Here is a 16,983-nt window from a genome sequence, read left to right as displayed (position 1 = left end):
GGTTGAGATTTTTTTCCCCCACAGGTCACTAAGGCCGTTTCTTCATTTTGAAATTTTGGTCCATCTTCTAGACAAATGTTTAAATTGTTTAGTGAAAATTCTGGAAGCATTTATACCCCGCACTGCCCAGCTTTGGATAAATTATGAAATCTATATTGTCTTGATATCTTAGTGGTACCTCGGGGTGTGAGTCTAAAGAGAACAGTCTCCCCATGTCCTGGGTTCGCCGCATTATTCTCAGATCCCCTCCCCCCGCCCCGCCCCGCCCCACCTCGTGGGTGTGTGGCTCTCAGGATGCTCTGCCGCTCGCTCGGAATTCTTCTTCCAGGTCCCGATGTGTTTCGAACTCCTTTCTGATCACTGGTGGCAGCCTCTGCCCGAAGACAGGCTCTCGAATGGACAGAATTAAAAAGATGAACGTGAGTGATAAACGGTGTGAAAATGGGCCGCGAGTGGGGGCGTGGTCACTCGGGAGGGCGGGGTCCTTGGAGGAGGAGGGGCCCCTCAGATGCTTGACCTGTTCCCACCGTCCAGGTGTGAGGTGTGAGGACTGACTGCCATGCAGGCACGTGCACTGCCCTGCACCCACACACTCCCCGGGGTGCCCCTGATGCAGGCGGGCGGGGCTGACCGTTGCCTCGGCGACTGGCACGTGCTGACTACACAGAGCCTAGAATTTACCATCTTCATCAAGTCTGGGATTCAAGGACATCAGATACATTCACCTCTGTTCATAGCCATCCCCACCATCTGGTTCTGAAACGTCTTCCTCACCCTGAACGGAAACCCCCGGGCAGTTGATTTCACGTGTCCACGTGCCTGGCCACGGGATGCCCCCAGGGCAGGTCAGACTTTGTCTCTGGGTGCGTCCATGGGGGGCCGCAGGAGGGACGAGCCCTCGGGTCGGGGGCTGGGTGAAGAAGCCCTCCCCGTTGAGGGTGGACGCCGTGTCATCCGCTGAGCACCTGGACGGGAGAAAGTGGCAGAAGAAAGACGAATTCACTCTGTGCTTGAGCGGGGACGCCGTCTGTCCCGCCGTCTGTCCCGCCGTCTGTCCCGCCCCGGGTGTGGCTGCTCCTCGTCCCTGGGCCTCCGGGCTGTAATGGCACCACCGGCTTTCCTGGGCGTCCAGCTCACAGACCGCAGATCGTGGGACCGCCTCCGTGATCGTGGGAGCCCACAGCACATCCCTCTCTGTGAACCCGCTGGTTCTGTGTCTCTGGAGGACCCTGACCGTAAAACCCCAAACCTTTTAGGCCATCGCCCCCATCTCGCCCGTCCCCTGGCCCCTGGCAGCCACGAATCTGTCTTCTGTCTCTGCGGATGTGTCTATCCTGGACACTTCCTACAGATGGGGTCCCACAGCGTGTGGCCTTCGCGCCCGGCTCCCTTCCTCCAGCGTCGGGCCATCGCTCCGCCCACACCGTGGCGCGTGTCGGTCCTTCATTCCTTCACGCGGCCGCATAACGAGCCGTCCTAGGGGTAGGTGGCATCGTATCCGTCTGCGTTCGCCCTCTGAGGCTGCCCGGAGCGTCCAGGGACCTCGAGGGCTTGGCTTCGAACTGAGATGATGTAATGAAGGGAGCCGCAGGGCAGCAACTCTGTGTGACTGCCACGGCTGTGTCCCCAATACCGGGGACAGGGAGGGCACGCAGCAGATATCTGCCGATGAATGATGAGTGATGAGCGATGAGTGATGAATGATGAATGAATGAATGGATGATGAATGAATGAATGGATGAGCGAGCATGGCGGCTGGAAATGACCGTGAGGGTGTTTGTGCTCTGAACTGCGAGGACGTGGCGGCTGCTCGGACCACCTTTGGGGAGAAAAAGGCGCAGAGCTCTGAGGCTGAGCAGAGGCTGGGAGCCGGGAGGCCGGCCGTGGAGTCTCGGCTCTCGCTGCCACGTGGACGTGGTCACTTGGGAAGCTGGGTTCGTTTCCTGTGGCCGCCGTAGCAAATTTCCATGCACGGAGTGGCTTAAAACAGCACACGGTTGTTCTCGTGCTGTTCTGGGGGTTGGAAGTCCGACCCGGTCTCACTGGGCTGAGCTCAGTGTATCGGCAGGGCCGGTTCTTTCCGGAGGCTCCGGGGTCTTGCTTGCTCTGGAAATGCTGTCTCCCGGCTCCTGGGGCGGCCATCATAAGGCCCATTATTTTGCCTCCTCTTTCTCAGGTCCCAGGCCGACGTTGATGTAATATCGGCGGCTCGTACAAAGTCTCGTATACCAGTCCGTGAGGAGGCCCTCTCCTCCTCATCCTCATCATCATCCTTTGGCTCCTCGTCTCCTCCTCCTCCTCATAAAACCGCTCGTTTCCTCCTCCTCCTCCTCCTCCTCGGCATCCTCACATCATCCTCCGTCGTTTCCTCCTCCGCTCCTCCTCATCTTTTCCTCCTCGACCTCCTCTCCTCATCGACCATCAAAACCATATAAAACCGTCGTTTCCTTTCCACTCACTCACATCTCCTCATCGTTCCTCACTCCTCCCTCCTCCTCCGCTCCCTCCTCCTCCCTCCTCCCTCCCTCCGGCTCCTCCCTCCTCCTCTCCTCCTCCCTCCTCCCTCCCTCAGCTCCCTCCCTCCCTCCCTCTCCTCCTCTGCTCCCTCCTCCTCCCTCCTCTCCTCTTCCCTTCCTCCCTCCCTCCCCTCCCCTCCTGAGGGCTCCTGTGGTTAGATCGGGACCACCTGATAATCCAAGGTAAGACCCTCCACTCAACCGCCTCGGCCAAGTTCCTTTCCCACATTCACAGGTTCTTGGGAGTGGGATGTGGACATTCGGGGGGCCCCTTGGCCTGTCTGAGACTCGGTTTCCCCCGCAGGGTGGACGATTCCCAGGGTCTTCCCCAGCTCTTGGAGGCAGGGGATGGGTGAAGAGAGAACAGTGGCCTCTGACTTAATGACAACTTCTGTCCTCATCGGAGCAAGCTCTCCGGAGAGCACCTGTCCACCCAGATTCTTGGTCGACCCCGTCCACCTGCTTCCTTCCTGACCCCTGTAAGTGGCCTCTGAGAGCATAATCATCCTTTCACAGGCAAGGGACAGGTTTCAGAAGGGGCAGCAACATTCCTAAGTCAACGTGTCTCAAAAGCAGGGCTCAGGCCCAGCTGCCTCTGTCCACCTCCGGACCCAGTGGGGATCCCTACTGTTTGCACAGGTGATTCGGGTGAAATGTGAGCATTTTAGGGCATTTAATGAAATCCAATGAATTTTGCATATTTTAATTCGGTCCTTTCAGGAAGCTGGAACACGCAATTGACTTAGTCATTAATTTAAGAGTTTTTTGAAACTGACTTTCTCAGTTAAAGAAAAACGTGGAGCGTGTGGGGAGGATCTGCGGACGTGATTGTGATGTTCAGTCATTTATTTGCCTTCTGAAGTCCTTTCTCGGGAGGAGCGGGCTGCAAAGAGAGAGCCTGCAGGACGCCTGTCCCCTCTGGAGCTCCTGGAGGCGAAGCGCCCGGACCTGTGTGTCCCTTTCTGCAGCTGGGCACGCAGGGTACACACGTGCGAAGGTACACGCATATGCGCCACCTCTGAAATACAAGCGGGATTGACATATCCCCTTGGGGAGGTGACCTAGCCCCCCGCAACGGGTGATGAGCTTTCCTCTTGACCGGGTCCTGCCCCCACACTGGAAATCACCCTTCCTTCCAGTGGCTCAGAGGGGTGTGTTCCGAGGGACCAGGCACAGGTCCCTGAGCACAGGGCAGGACTGTGCGCCCATAGCCGTGAGGGCCCAGGCTCTCGGCCTAGGCTCTTCACCCACCACGCCCCGGAAAAGCCCAGCTCTGCGGACGACCCGGCCGTCAGCGAGCGGAGCTTCCTGGCACGGTGCCAGGGTGGAGTTGGGTTCCGACGTTGGAGATTTTATCACTCGGGATCTTGGCGGTCTAATCTGTAGAATGGGCGTAATATACCTATTTCCGCAGAGGTATTTTCGTGGACTCCTTCATTCAGGAAATAAGGATTCAGCATCCTAGGAGCGAGCGCCCAGGGATGAAAGATAAATGAGAAGAGCATCCTGCCCTCCAGGATCAGTCTGAGGAAGGCGACACGTGGCAGGCAGCTGCTGCGGTGCAGCCTGTGATAAACGACCCTGTTTGTTGATTTATTCATTCATTCATTCATCAAGTGCTTCTTGCAAGCTGCTCATGTGCCAGAAACCGTGGGTGCTTGCCAGCGAGGAGTCCACGTGGAACAGTGAAATGTCACGGAAAATGCCAGCCATCGCTTGGCGAGTGGTTAGCAGACATAAACCTTTTGAGTAATTATGAAAACGGTGCCTGGAGAATCATTGAGAAAAGACGCTGCATCCACTTTGGTCTGAATACATGATCTGAGACTTTTAACTGGAGACCCCTTTGGACAGACAGCAAATAATACTCTGTTGATTCCCAAATTCCTGGACTGTTCGCTGTGCACCTATTCAGAACGAAGAGCCGGGTCTCCCTGCAGGACACAGCTGCGACTCTGGAAAACCCATAAAGGGTTGGGGAGAAGTCAGGACGACAATGCCGTCACCCGCCCAGTCACCCCGCACCCGGTGCCTGCAGCTCTGCTGGGCGCTGTCGGCTCGACCCGGGTCCTCGGCCTCATCGGGCCCCACCGTCTGCGTGGTAATCGAGTGACTTCTGGTGGTCTCCATCGTCCCATTGCCTACAGCCGTCCTCAGAGGTTCGTGGTGGCCCTGGACCTCGCCTCCGACCCAGGCCCCGGGTTGAGGGGAAAGCAACTGGGTTCTGCTCTTTGCTCAGTCAGTGGCTTCGCTCCAGGGCTCTGTCGCCTGGGGCTGGACTGTCCCTGCAAACACGCCATCTTCTCCATTTGGAACTCCGTCTACTTCGGAAGCTGGGACATGCGATCAATTCTCTCATTAATAAGGTTTTCGAAGCAGACTTTCTCCGTTAAAAAGCGGAGGTGGAGGGGGCGAATGGGGGGTGTCACGGTTGAATCGTGTCCCCCAAAAGAGGCATATTGCAGTCTTAACTCCCAGGACCTCGGAACGTGACCTTATGTAGAAACAAGGTCACTGCAGATGTCACTAGTCTAATCAGGCTGAGGTGGCCCTGGAGTCGGGCGGACCCCAGTGTCATGTGACTGGCGCTCCTGCGAGAAAAGAAAGCGCAGAGAGAGGCTGCCGTGTGGACAGGCAGAGACGCGGGAAGGCCGCGTGGGGCGTGGAGGCAGGGCCAGGGGCAGGGATCGAGGGACAGCTGCCAGCCTGGGGATCGGTGCTGGCCGAGGATTGCCAGCTGCCACCAGAAGCCAGGAGGCAAGGAAGGGTTCTTCCCCACAGGTTCCAGAGGGGCACGACCCCACCTACACCTCGATTTCAGACATCCGGTCCCTAGAACGATGACACAGTACGTGGTCCTTCGCGATGATAGCCCGAGGGCACTAACATGGGGGACCCGAGTCGCCCCCCTCCCAGGCCCTGGTGGCCTTTGGGGACATGGCACATGTCGGTCCTGCCTGCTGCTGTGTTGGTTCCTTCTCCCTTCACACGGGGGAGTAAGGTGACCCCGTTGCTCTGCACACACGGGAACCCTCAGGCTTGTCTGGGACCTGCGGTCTGGGGCGGATGGCTCGTCCCAAAGCCGGAGCTGGTCTGGTTACTCATTCGCCCACTGTACCCCCGCTGCCCAGCAGGTGCTGGGGGTCCGGACTGGAGCCCTGAGCTCGCTGGCACTCACTGTGGCCGGTACCGATCTTCCCGTCTGGTCTCCGGAGAAGGGTAGTTAAGCCGCAGCCAGGCCAGCTGAGCCCGCGTCTCTCCCTCTGCTCGCCCCTGCGGGCGCCTGGCTGCCCACTGCTGGGCCGCGCCTTCCTGTCCCCTTCGCTGGACCTCGGGCTCCTCTCCCTCCTCTGGGCAGGGTCTCACCTCAGGAGCCTCCTCCCCGGTTCCATCCCAGGCCGAGCGACACCCACTCGTTTCCAGAAGCGTGCCTTTGTTAAGGCATCCGCCGTTCGACTTCCGCCTGCCGGCTCCTGCAGTCCTGTGCAAGGGGACCTTGAGTTGGGTGACGTCTGGAGCCTCCAGGCCTGGTGGTTCACAGCGCAAATCCAGCGTATGGCACTATTCTCCAGAGGATGAGGACATGCCCTGCAAAATCACAGTTCCATTGTCCAACTTCGATAGAGTAATTTTAATTAATATGCAGTCTATATTCAAAACTCAGCTTTCCCCCAATATTTTTATATTTATGTATGTGTATTTACATGAAATATATTTGTATGTTATTATATAGTATGCTATTTTAAAATATATTAAATTATATTACTAGTTAAGTTAAAATTTAAATATTAAAATAGATATGATATATATGATATGTTATATATGATATAATAATGCATAATATACTTCTATTAATATAATTAATTATATTTATTATTTACATATATTTGTTATAATTAGTTATAATATATATTAGCTACAATATATACTATATAAAATATAATTATATATCAAATGGAATTATAATATAGTTAATTATAATGTTATAATTATGATAATCTATAATTATATATCATATAATATAAAACATAAAATGTACTATAAGTAAAAGTATATAAATAAATATATAATATTAACATACAATCCAATATATTATATGAAAATATAGAAATCTGTTTTATTCACATGCCCAAGCAGTCCACCGGGGTTTCTGTGCCCAGGGTGGTGACTATCTAGAGGCACAGAGATGGCCCTGTCCTGTGCAATCAGAGAAGGTTTTCTGGGAGAGGTGACATTCCAGTTATGTCTTTAAAGTACCCGGGAGTTCTCCGGCGGGCAGGGGCTGTCGGGGATGGAGGCGTCTGTCCGTGAGATGACCACGAGGTGACTCTGACTCGTCACGTCTACTGAGTGTCCCTCGGTGCCAGGCTGCGAACTGAGCAGCACAGGCAGCCTTGCCCTCAGGGTGCTGATGGCCCACGGCGCTGGTGGCCCAGGGCGCAGGGGCATGGAGACGCCTCGAGGGTCTGGCGTGTGGAGCAAGGACACCGGATGAGGGGACCTGCGTGTGGAAGGGGCCACGGGGTCTTTGGGCCTTGGAGAGCCACGCGAGGGTCCTGGCCTTTGCCCTGTGGATGTCGGCACCATTCCAGGGCCGGAACGAAGCGGGGCATCCAGGGTGGGGCCTTAGCACCTCTCGAAGGCAGCGGCTGGACACGTCTCTGCGCTGGCTTCAGGCGGCGGCCCTGGCAGACGGCATGGTGTCCGGGCAGGTGGACCCGTGCTCTGAGCCCAAGGAATCCTCCAATTTGCCAAAAAATTATCCCCTGAGAAACTGCGGAGAGCCCAGAGGTTAGGACACGTGCCGCCCCCCACACCAGTGGGAGGAGCCCAGGGCGGTCCAGGGGGTCCCAGGAGAGGGCCTCCCAGGAGGGGCCTCGGGGGACACCAAGGGGAGACCGAGTCTCCCGGGACCATCTCCAGCAGCGAGGAACTCAGTGACCCCTCCCCCCCAGGCCAGGCTGCAGAGAGAGGAGGGTCCACCAGGCTCAGGATGCCCTTGACCTCATCTCCCAGGAAAACGGGGCCTGGGGCTCCGACACCTTCCTTCCCGTTTCCCAGGCACAGCCTTCCCCCTCGCTGGGCACACCTGGGCACCCTGCTGCCTTTCTGGGGGGGGGGCCTCAGCTCTGTGGGGAGCTCAGCGGAGACCTCCATCCGTGTGGTTAGCCTTGGGGGAAGGGGGGGCTCAAGAAGCAAAATGTAGACGATGAGGTCCGATAGCGGCTGCGGAGCAGGCGGAGGGCCCGGTCACCCTGCGATGTCCCTTCGGCCCGTGGTTACGGGTCCTCCGCTCCTTTGCGGGGAGAAGGTGAATGGTGATGCCGAAGCCCCCGCGGAAATGCCCGGAAGCCGTCAGACAAGGCACGCGGGGGGCGCGGCTGGACTTGGGGCTGGGCGCTCCAACGCACTCTTTTGTGTTAATGACCCCGGGGGTGTTGTCACCTGAGGGACCCTGGACGGGGTCAGCCTGAGATGTGGGGGGAGCGCCAGGATGGACGGACCCTTAACCTTGGATGGCCTCCTCTGTGCCGGGCAGAGGCCATGCTAGGGTCACCGGATTCAGCGAATGAAATGCAGGGTGCTGGATACGTTTGAATTTCCAATGAACAGCAAAAGATGTTTTAGGATAAGTATGTCCCAAATATTCCACGTTTCTCAGAAACTCACGTTTTGTCTGGTACCGCTGCGAGGCTGCCACGTGGGGAGCTGCGGTGGCAGCGACCACCCCCGCCTGTCACCTTGGCCTGAGAGGGCCGCGGTACCTTTCACGCATAAGCACTTTCTCTTTGAGACGCATCCTCTTTCCTGAAATGGCAGCTCTGAAGAATGCACCACGCTGGGGGCCCTGGCTCAGCCCCACCTCCTGGGGAACCGAGTCCCCATGTGCCCAGGGAGGGGCTCCCTTTCCCTTGAGTTTCACGCCTCCAGGGAAAGGCGTGAGTGGGCTGGCTCCGGTGTCCCCCCCATTGCAGCTGTGGCAATGGATGCTCAGCCCAACCCCGGAAGGGCCCTGAGTGTTGTCCCCCCAGGGCTTGGGGCTGCACCCCCGGTGGCTCCCAGACCCCTGAGATCGGACCTTGGAGTCCCAAACTCACATGACATCTGAGGAGCGAGGACCTCCAGCTGTGGTTACCCAGATGGCAGCCCAGGTCTGGAGCAGGGGTATGACGGAGCCAGGCCACCAGGAGCCACTGGCAGCAGGAGGTGGCTCTGGTGGGTGTGTTGAAAGGCTGGTCTGCAGCCCGCGTGGAGATGGCCGAGGGGCTGGCGCCTCCTCTGGACGGCCAGTGGAAGCGGGCGCTGTCTTTGTTGGTCCAACATCTAAGACCAGAGCACCTGCCATTTTCCTGGAGGGGCCCAGAGGGCTGGTGCCCCCTGACCAGAGGGCACTATTGCCTTGGCTACTCTGGGGCTTGGCGGGCCAGCTCTCTGTCCACTCCAGCCCCAGGTCCTTGGGTTTCGAGGATGGCCACTGGGGGGCACTGCGAGCCAGGACACCTGGCAGGGATCCACCCAGAGGCCCATCTGGCCAGCCCTGCCCAGGAGGGAGCCGGGGTGGGAGTCTCCGCTCGAGGACCCTCGCAGTCCTGCCCAGAGGGGCTTTGGGGCCAGGACTCTGCCTGGACAGCGGGAACCTCCTCGATGCCTGTGATGGCGGCCCCGCCCCGTGCAGTCACGCACAGGTGCACCGCAAGCACGCTTTTACCCAGGTGCGTGCACAGACGTGCTCGCCCGCCACACGCGCACAGGCCCAGGTGGGTGACGGCGTCCCAGATACCCGCCCAAGAAGGTGGGACTGTGAATGGTCCTTCAGTCTCCTCTGGGCAGCCCAGCGGGGGTCCCGGTGCAGCCCCTCCTGCTTGACCGGGGAGCTGCCCCCCTGTCAGGCCCACCGCCCACTCCTGCGGCCCGGCTGGGTCCTCTGAGTCTCTGGGTGCCCGGCCAGCAGTGCCCTCCGCAGGGCACCTCCTCGAAGCCCATCCTTGAGGGGCGTTCTCTGCGCCGCACCTGCCCCCGGCCCCAGCCTCTGCCCCAGTGTGGACGCCATAGGTGTTAGGCTTTGCTTTTGCACGTCGGTTTCTCTCCTGGACTAGGAGCCGCGAGGGCCCCTCCCACGACACAGCTGGGTGGCGGAGGGCGGCGGTCAGGGTCGCGGTCCCATAGCAGTGGCCCAGCGGCTGCCGGCCCCTCCCGGCCCCTCCTCCTCTGCGGTCCCCCGCCTCCCTGCTTTCAGCCACCCTCTCACGAAGCCCCTCCTCTTTTTATAAATGGCACCACCAAGTCCCAGAGCAGGGAGCGACTCGCCCAGGGTCGCCCAGCAAGCCGGGTGGCGTCTTCCTGCACATCCGCCTGAATGCAGGGGTGCAGGGGGCTGCTCCCCTTGGGCACGGCAGAGAGCCGCACTGCTGGCGTGGTGGGGACAGCTGGCCCCGGGTCCCTCCGCCGCAGACTCTAGATCCCTCCTGTTCCATCTGGTTCTGAGAATGTTAAAACGAACCAGCCCACCGCCAGCTCCCACCTCTTCCTCTCCCTCCAAACCAGTATCCCCTCAGGCCTGGGTGAGCTGTCCACCTGCCACACCTGCCTGCACAGCTGAGCTCCCCAGGGACCGCCCCTCTGCTCCCCAGCAGGGTGCCCCTCCCTCCCAGGGGCAGAGCTGGCCCCGTCTTTGGTGGGTTCTGGCAGGTGGTCTGAGTGGCTCCCACCTCAGGCGGGCGGCAGGGGCGCGTGGGCCAGCGGCCAGGGCTTCCCTGCCCACTTGTCTCGTTTCCGTCTGAACAGACTCGTGGACCCGATGGCCTTGGCCCATGAAGCAAACTCCAGGTCCGAGCCCCGCTTCTCCCAGTCACCAGGCAGCGGCAGCCAGCACCACGATCCCGCGTCCTGACCTGGGATGTGGTTCGCTGAGTGCAAACGCAGCCACGGCCCTCACCCGTGGAAGTGGGCCTGGCAGCCTTCGTTTGGGGCTGGGGTCCAAGGCGGTGAGCAGTGGAGGTCGGGGCCCGTTCTGATCCCCCGGTGTGTGGCCAGGGGGTCCCACAGGTCCTGGGTCTCAGCTCCCCCTCCTCTGCGTAGTGGGGACATGTCCCCCAGCTCTCGGGGCTGCTGTGAAGATCAGAGTCTGTATAATGCACCTGGCACAGGTTAGCGTTCGAAGCTGCGGCCCTTCACGGTGCACCCCGGGGAGGGGGAGGAAGGTCCCGGGGACCCCTGCTGCACTCGGGGGAGGGTGTCCTCTCTTGTGCCACCTGTGGCCCTGAGTCATTAACGCAGGACCCCAGATCGAGGTCGGCCTCTGGGCTGCCTCCCTGAGCTCCCCTGCGGGCGCCGTTGCTGTGATGTTTTCCATTTCTCCCGAGCCTCCCCGGGGCTCTGGTCCCTTGCCATCAATCTTCTCAGCGAGATTCGGTCCCCGGCCTGGGTGGGCTCAGAGAGGAGAGGTGTCCCGTAGCTTGGCACGTGCAGGGGTGGGCTGTGCCGTGCGGGAGGCCCAGGGCCTTCCCCCAGGAAATGCCTGCCCGGGATCCTTCACAAGCTCCTGGGGGCAGGAGCCCGCAGGTGCTGAAAGGGGTGCTGGGAGCGGGGGCGAGGAGGAGGTCCGTGTGGGCTCCGGGGGCCTCGGCTCCCGTGGGAGGCGGGTGTGCAGGCAGCCCTTGGGGACAGGGTGCATTGCAGCTGTTTGGGCAGCTCCAAAAAGTGCCACAGCTCTGTCAGGCTTTGCAGGCTCTGCTTTCCAGCTGCCAATATTTTTGACAGCGAGGCACAGCCCTCACCAGACTCCGGCTACTGGGCTGAGGACGCTGCTTCCCCAGACCCCACAGCCTGGGAGCCGAGCACCCATTCCGGCCTCTGCATTCACTGCTGGGGACGGCAAGGAGGGACTGAGGCCACCGTTAGCGCACTTGTGCTCCGAGCACGTGTGTACACACGTGAGCATGCGCACGTGTGTGCGAGCGTGTGCGTGCATGTGAGTGTCCCGTGTGCACATGTGAGAGCATGTAGGTGCATGTGAGTGTGAGCTCACGTGCATGCAATTCTGTACATGTGTGGTGCACATGTGTTCACACAAGTCTGTGCACACGAGTGTATGAATGTGCTCTGTGTGTGTGCATGTGTGTGCATGGGGGGTGCGTGAGTGGACTCGCCATGTGTGTGAGCACGGGTGCTCTGGCAGCGTGTCACACAGCATTCTGCGTCACCCAACACGAGCGAGGGAAGAGGGTTTGATGACCGGTGTCTCCTCTCCCTCAAAGCCACGGTCTGCCTCTCCGCGGACTTTGCCGGTGGCCCTGGCGGGATGTTTACCAGCCCGCGGTGAGGCCCGGTGGCTGGTTTCAGGCGGGGTTTTCCGCACCGTTGAAAGGCTTCGTGGGCAGAAACATCCAGCCGTCTACGGTTTTCATCCCGGTCCCAAAGCCTCTAGCCAAGGCAACCGACGCTCAACCAATAATAGTTAATTAATCTCATATTTATGTGGAATCTCCACCCAAGACACCGTTACCTCATGGGGAGCCAGGGGTGGATAGCGGGTGCATGCTCTGTGTAGGTACAAGCCAGGAGAGCCACCATCATGCTGTGGGACCCAGGACCTGCCATCCACCCTCTCTTAGCTTCCGTGTCACCTAGAACGAAGGACCGGACCAAACGTCCCATGAGTCAGAAGTTTGCTCCATGCTGAGACCATGTGTCCTCGGAGAGTGAGAGGGTCCAAGGACAGCTTCCAGCCCAGGTTCTGGACGCGCATGACCTCAGGGAGGAGGGCGGGAGCTGCGCCTGGCGCCGGAGGGCCACGTGGAGCTTCGGCAGCGGCAGTCGGGTCTGTTTCAAGCCCTGCTTTACTTCACGAACGATCACCTCAGCCTACGGTCGAGATACAACAAAACCGAGTGAAATGCACCCCCCCAAGATCTCCCAGGTTCAAGCAAATGGAAGTGATAATAGGAACTGAACGACGAGGAGAAAAGTGGAACAGAAATTTGCACACCAATAGGTCCTGCGCAGCGATGTCTACTGGTGTCTAAAATTGGGCTGTGTGATTCCTGGCAGCCAAAGTGAAAAGGGAAATAGGATCAGTTTTGTTGTCTTCGCTCTCCCCTAGGATAGGGCTTCCCAGTTCTCTTCCCATCGACGTGCACAGAGACGTGCAAGACCCCCAGGCAGGCAGACAAGGCCGCTCCCACCAGCCAGAGATGACCGTCCCGAGGGCTGAACGAAGCAGTGTCCCTGGACGCCTCCGTTAGGACAAGTCTCCATCAAAGGCGGCAGTCACTTGGTGCTCTGGGAAGTGCAAAGACTTTTCCAGCCTGGGTTCTGAAAGACACTTGTCCCCTGGGGCTCTATCTAGGTGGCCCTGAAAGGAAAAATGAGTCATGTCCCCAACAGCAAACCGCCGGCTGCCGCAGGACAGTGGCGCTGTTATTGGGCACCTACTACGTGCAGGTGCCGGGTAGGAGATTTGCCTACGTGGTCTTGATTCCTGACTCTATCAGCCCTCTCTACCGATGAGGCCCCTTGGCCCCCAGCAGGTCATAGCACCGTGGGTGGCAGGACGCGGGGTGCTGCGGCCCCATAGCCGGCTCTGTCCGCCCTCCCCACCTGCACCCCCTGGACTTAGAAGTCGCCCTGGAGTGCGCCACTCGGGCTGTGGTCCTGGGCTCTGTGACTCACTGAAGATGGCAGGCGAGGTGGTTCTTTGCACGGCCGGTCACCGGCAGCTGTCTCGGAGGCCCAGGCCCAGCCGCGGCTTCAGCGGGAAGGGAGAGGGCTCGGGCCTGTGCCGCCGGGCGGAGTGCGCTGGGCGGGGGTTCTAGCAGCGGCTCTGAGGCTGAGAGAACCCCACGCATGGGTCAGCTGCTCTCAGGAAGGGCCGAGGCTCAGAGATCTGCATGTCCGCATAGGGTGGGGTCCCCAGGCTCCTCCTGGGTGGGACCCCGTCTGTCCACAACCACGCTTTTCTCATTTTGCAGACTTGGGTGCAGGTACAGGCCGGGTAATAATGGCCACTCAGGGGTGGAAATCCAGGCTCGGCCTTCTTCACCAGTCTGGGGGCCCCCGGTTCAGAGGTGGGGACACCGAAGAGTGAGATCTCTGCAAGGAAGGGACAGGAGCTGCCCAGGATGGGGCCTCCCTCATCCGCGCCCTCCGGGGAAGGGCCAGGGAGGGCGCACGGAGGGCTCACGAGGGCTCAGAAGAGTTCGCCAGGCGAGCGAGCGGAGAGGAAAGAACGTTGGAGAAGACGCTGCACGAAGACCAGGGGAGCCTCCGAGGGCGGGTGCGGGGGGCCCCCCGCAGAAGCCGCGGTGGGGGGCGGGGCTGGTGGGTGGGTCCTCGCTCTGTCCCGAACCCCTCGCCGCGATGCAGGTTTGTAATCGAGAGGTTTTCTTCAGCCAGACTCCACTCCCAGTGTGTCCCCGCCCGGCCGCACGGACCCCTGAGCTGCGGACGCTGTCCCTCGGGGGTCCCCAGGGCTCGGGGTCGAGAAGGGCGGCTGTGGGCAGCGGGAGGTTAGCGGTCTGGGAATACGTGTCCCTGCTCTTCGTTTTCCTTCTCGGCGGGCTGGAGACCGAGAAGCCTCGCCCCGTCCTCCACGCATCTCCCGACCCCACCCGCCCCAGTGGCCGGGGCCCGGAGACTGGCGCCATTTGCCGGGTCCGTGTGCACACGCGTGTGTCCGCACGGGAGGGGCGTTGTCCCGCTGCGTGTGTCTGCGTGTGTGTGCATGTCCCGTGGCTGTGTCTCCTTTGCCCTGAGTGTGCCTGTCCCTCGGTCTGCCCGTGCGCGGCCTCCCTGAGCCTGTCTCAGCTCCACGCCTGTTCTCCACTGGGACAGGAGAGATGACTAGAAAGCCACGTGCTACGCCGAGGGGGAGCTGGGCTCCCCACGCTCTGGCACACAGGCCCCTACTCCGTGTGCCGGACCGCGGCCACAGCGAGTACTGGGCACTTCGCGGCCTGCAGCTTGTCCCTAGAGCCCAGAAGGGGGTTGGCCTGGAATCCGGCCTGCAACCCCACTGCTCGCCGGGCCCGCACCCCACCCCGTCCCCCTCCGCACCCCACCCACCTCCTCCCTGAGGCACAAAGCTGACTGTGCCACACCCCTACCCCGCCCATCCGGTGGGTGACCTTCACAGCACAGGCCACACTCCCTCAGCTTGGTGTGCCAGGCTCTCCTGGTGAGGCGCTGCCACCTCCAGCCTCCAGGTCACCAGAGCCCTGGGCGGAGGACGCGCCTGCTCCCCCTCTCCCCGCAGGAGTGGCCAGACTGGGCCCTGCAGCGGGAACTCCCACTCGGTGCCCGGGCGGTGCTGGGCATGGGCACGCGGCCTCAGGACCACAGGCCCACCTGGCCAGGCTCCGGAGGAGGCACCCAAGGGCCCCCCAGCTCCCTACCACTGCTGCACCCCGCCCACTCCCTGGAAGGCTCATTCCAGGAACCACGGCTCCCAGAAAGGGCCAGGCCGTCTCAGCCAGCAGAAGATGCCACGGAGGCTGATTCCTGGAAAACGGGGCCCCACGGCCCCCAGAGGGCCTGCACAAGGACAGCTTACAGCAGGCAAGGTGCCAGGAGCCAGCGGGTGGGGAAGGGGTCCAGGCTCCCCGCCTGGACGCAGCTGGTGGCCAGTGTGGTGGGGGAGGGGGCCCCCTCCGAGCAGCGGGCCTCCGTGTGGGGAGGGGTCCTGAGGTGACACAGTGACCGTAGGCCGGCTGTACCAAGCGCTCCTCGCAGGTCAGCTCCTGGCCCTTGGTGCTGGGATGGGCGCCCTTCGAGGGCTCTGCGAGGCGTGCAGGTCTCGGCCGCCCTCCGCGAGTGCGGGCTCTGCCCCCGGCAGCGGGCAGGCGCCACACACCCGGCCACCTCTCGCCGTCCTCCCAGCCGAGGCCCCCGCTGGGCCCGCTGTAATTGGTTTCTGTCTGACTGTAGCAAAGCACAGGCTGACTCCTGCCCAGCTGTGTTCGCGGTGTCTGTCCTCCGCAGCCGCTTCTCTGCTTCTTCTGGAACATCGGGGCAGGAGTTCATGTGTCTGGGGTTGGGGGGGCGGGGTCTGCTTGAGTGTCCCTTCCCCCACCGGAGGCCCCAGAGCTGGAGCACACACACGCACTCACATGGAGGCACGTACATGCACACGCTCCTGCACACACGATCAGGTGCAAACGCGGGCACACACGGCCCTCGCACACGCTCTCACACACATACCCACGCACACGCTCACGCACGCACACACGGCCCTCTGCCTGCCTGACCTGGCCGCGGTAGCTCCAGGTAACGGACGTCACCTTTGTGCAGCTACGCGGGGTCTTCCCCTCTCCGTGTTCCTGCGTCTGCAGCCGCCAAGACAAGCTGACTGACAACCCCACGTCCCGTCATCCGTGGGCTCAGACCCTCCCATCAACTGCTTCCACCCCCGGGGTGAACTCTGAACTCCTGTCTCTTGCTACATGGCACTTTCAGTCAGGGCGTCTGCCGTGCAGTCTTTACAAACTCGCCGCCATAATCTGGCCCCCGGGACCTTGCACACGCCTGGGACTCTGCAGAGGAAGGAGCCTGCACACCCTCAGTCCTGTGCCGACCGACAGCGTAACCTTCTCCTTCGGGATCCGGCTTGCTGGCCGTGTCCTGACACAGCTCGTCTAGAGGAGGGACTTTCACCTCTTGGCACTCACAGCCCCCCTGTGCTTGTCACTGACGGACACCCAGCACGGACCCATGTTCCCCCATGGGTATGTCACCCGGACAAGCCCAGGGTCCGGGTGTCCAGGCACAGCACTGCGTCGCAGACACAGAAGCAGCAGTCCAGCAACCAAAGCGTTTAAAACAGATCCCGGTCTTTGCTGGGGTCTTGCGAACGTTTTAGGAGCTACGGTTCACAGGCTCGGCCACGCCGCCCAATGCCAAACACAAACACTGCGTCCCCTCCCAGCTCCTCCTCCTCCTCCTCCTCCTCCACGCTTGCGAGACGCCCCCTCCCTCATCACACTGGCCTCCTCCCTCCAACAGCCCCTCTCCCCGCTCCTGGTGAGGAGCCGGACCCCGCCTCCCTTTGTTTCCTTTCTCCATAGCTCTGCCCAACGGGGAGCCCTGGAGTCGCCCCGCCAGTTGGAGCCCCCACCCCGCTTCTCTCCTTTCCCTCCCAGACCTCTCTCTTTGTGCCCCTTTGCCCAAATCTGCATCAGAAAAAAAGCTCAAAACCCAGCTGGCAAACAGAGAGGTCTCTCCCCGGGGGAGAAAAGAAGGGGTGACACAGAGCCAGCGAGGTCAAAGTTCCCTTTATCCCTCGGGGAGCAGGGGACATTCGCATGTTAATACATCACATTCCCATCCCCATCAAGAATCAGTAGAATCTTTCACAAGCTGCATTTTAACCTTGCAGATTTCCCCACAAACAGTTACACAAAGGAACCGAAGACGGTGTGTGAGTGTGTGTGTTAGGGGGTGACGGTAACCCCCACATTCTTCCCTGTCTCGG

General features: G+C 60.5%; 1 long non-coding RNA gene across 2 annotated transcripts; it reads left to right on the top strand.

Annotated features, from left to right (window-relative positions):
• The first annotated feature begins 349 nt into the window (after positions 1–349).
• LOC120619758 (uncharacterized) lies at positions 350–3,863 on the top strand. Of its 2 annotated transcripts, none has more exons than XR_005657662.1 (3): positions 350–433; positions 2,821–2,995; positions 3,379–3,863. It is a non-coding gene; the product is annotated as an uncharacterized LOC120619758 (long non-coding RNA). The 2 variants fall into 2 exon arrangements; XR_005657663.1 differs by having other exon boundaries at positions 372–419.
• The last annotated feature ends 13,120 nt before the right edge of the window (positions 3,864–16,983 follow it).

This window comes from Pteropus medius, unplaced genomic scaffold (assembly GCF_902729225.1).
Source record: "Pteropus medius unplaced genomic scaffold, Ma_sr-lr_union100, whole genome shotgun sequence".
Lineage (NCBI taxonomy): Eukaryota > Metazoa > Chordata > Mammalia > Chiroptera > Pteropodidae > Pteropus > Pteropus medius.
This window is presented reverse-complemented; position numbering and strand designations above follow the sequence as displayed.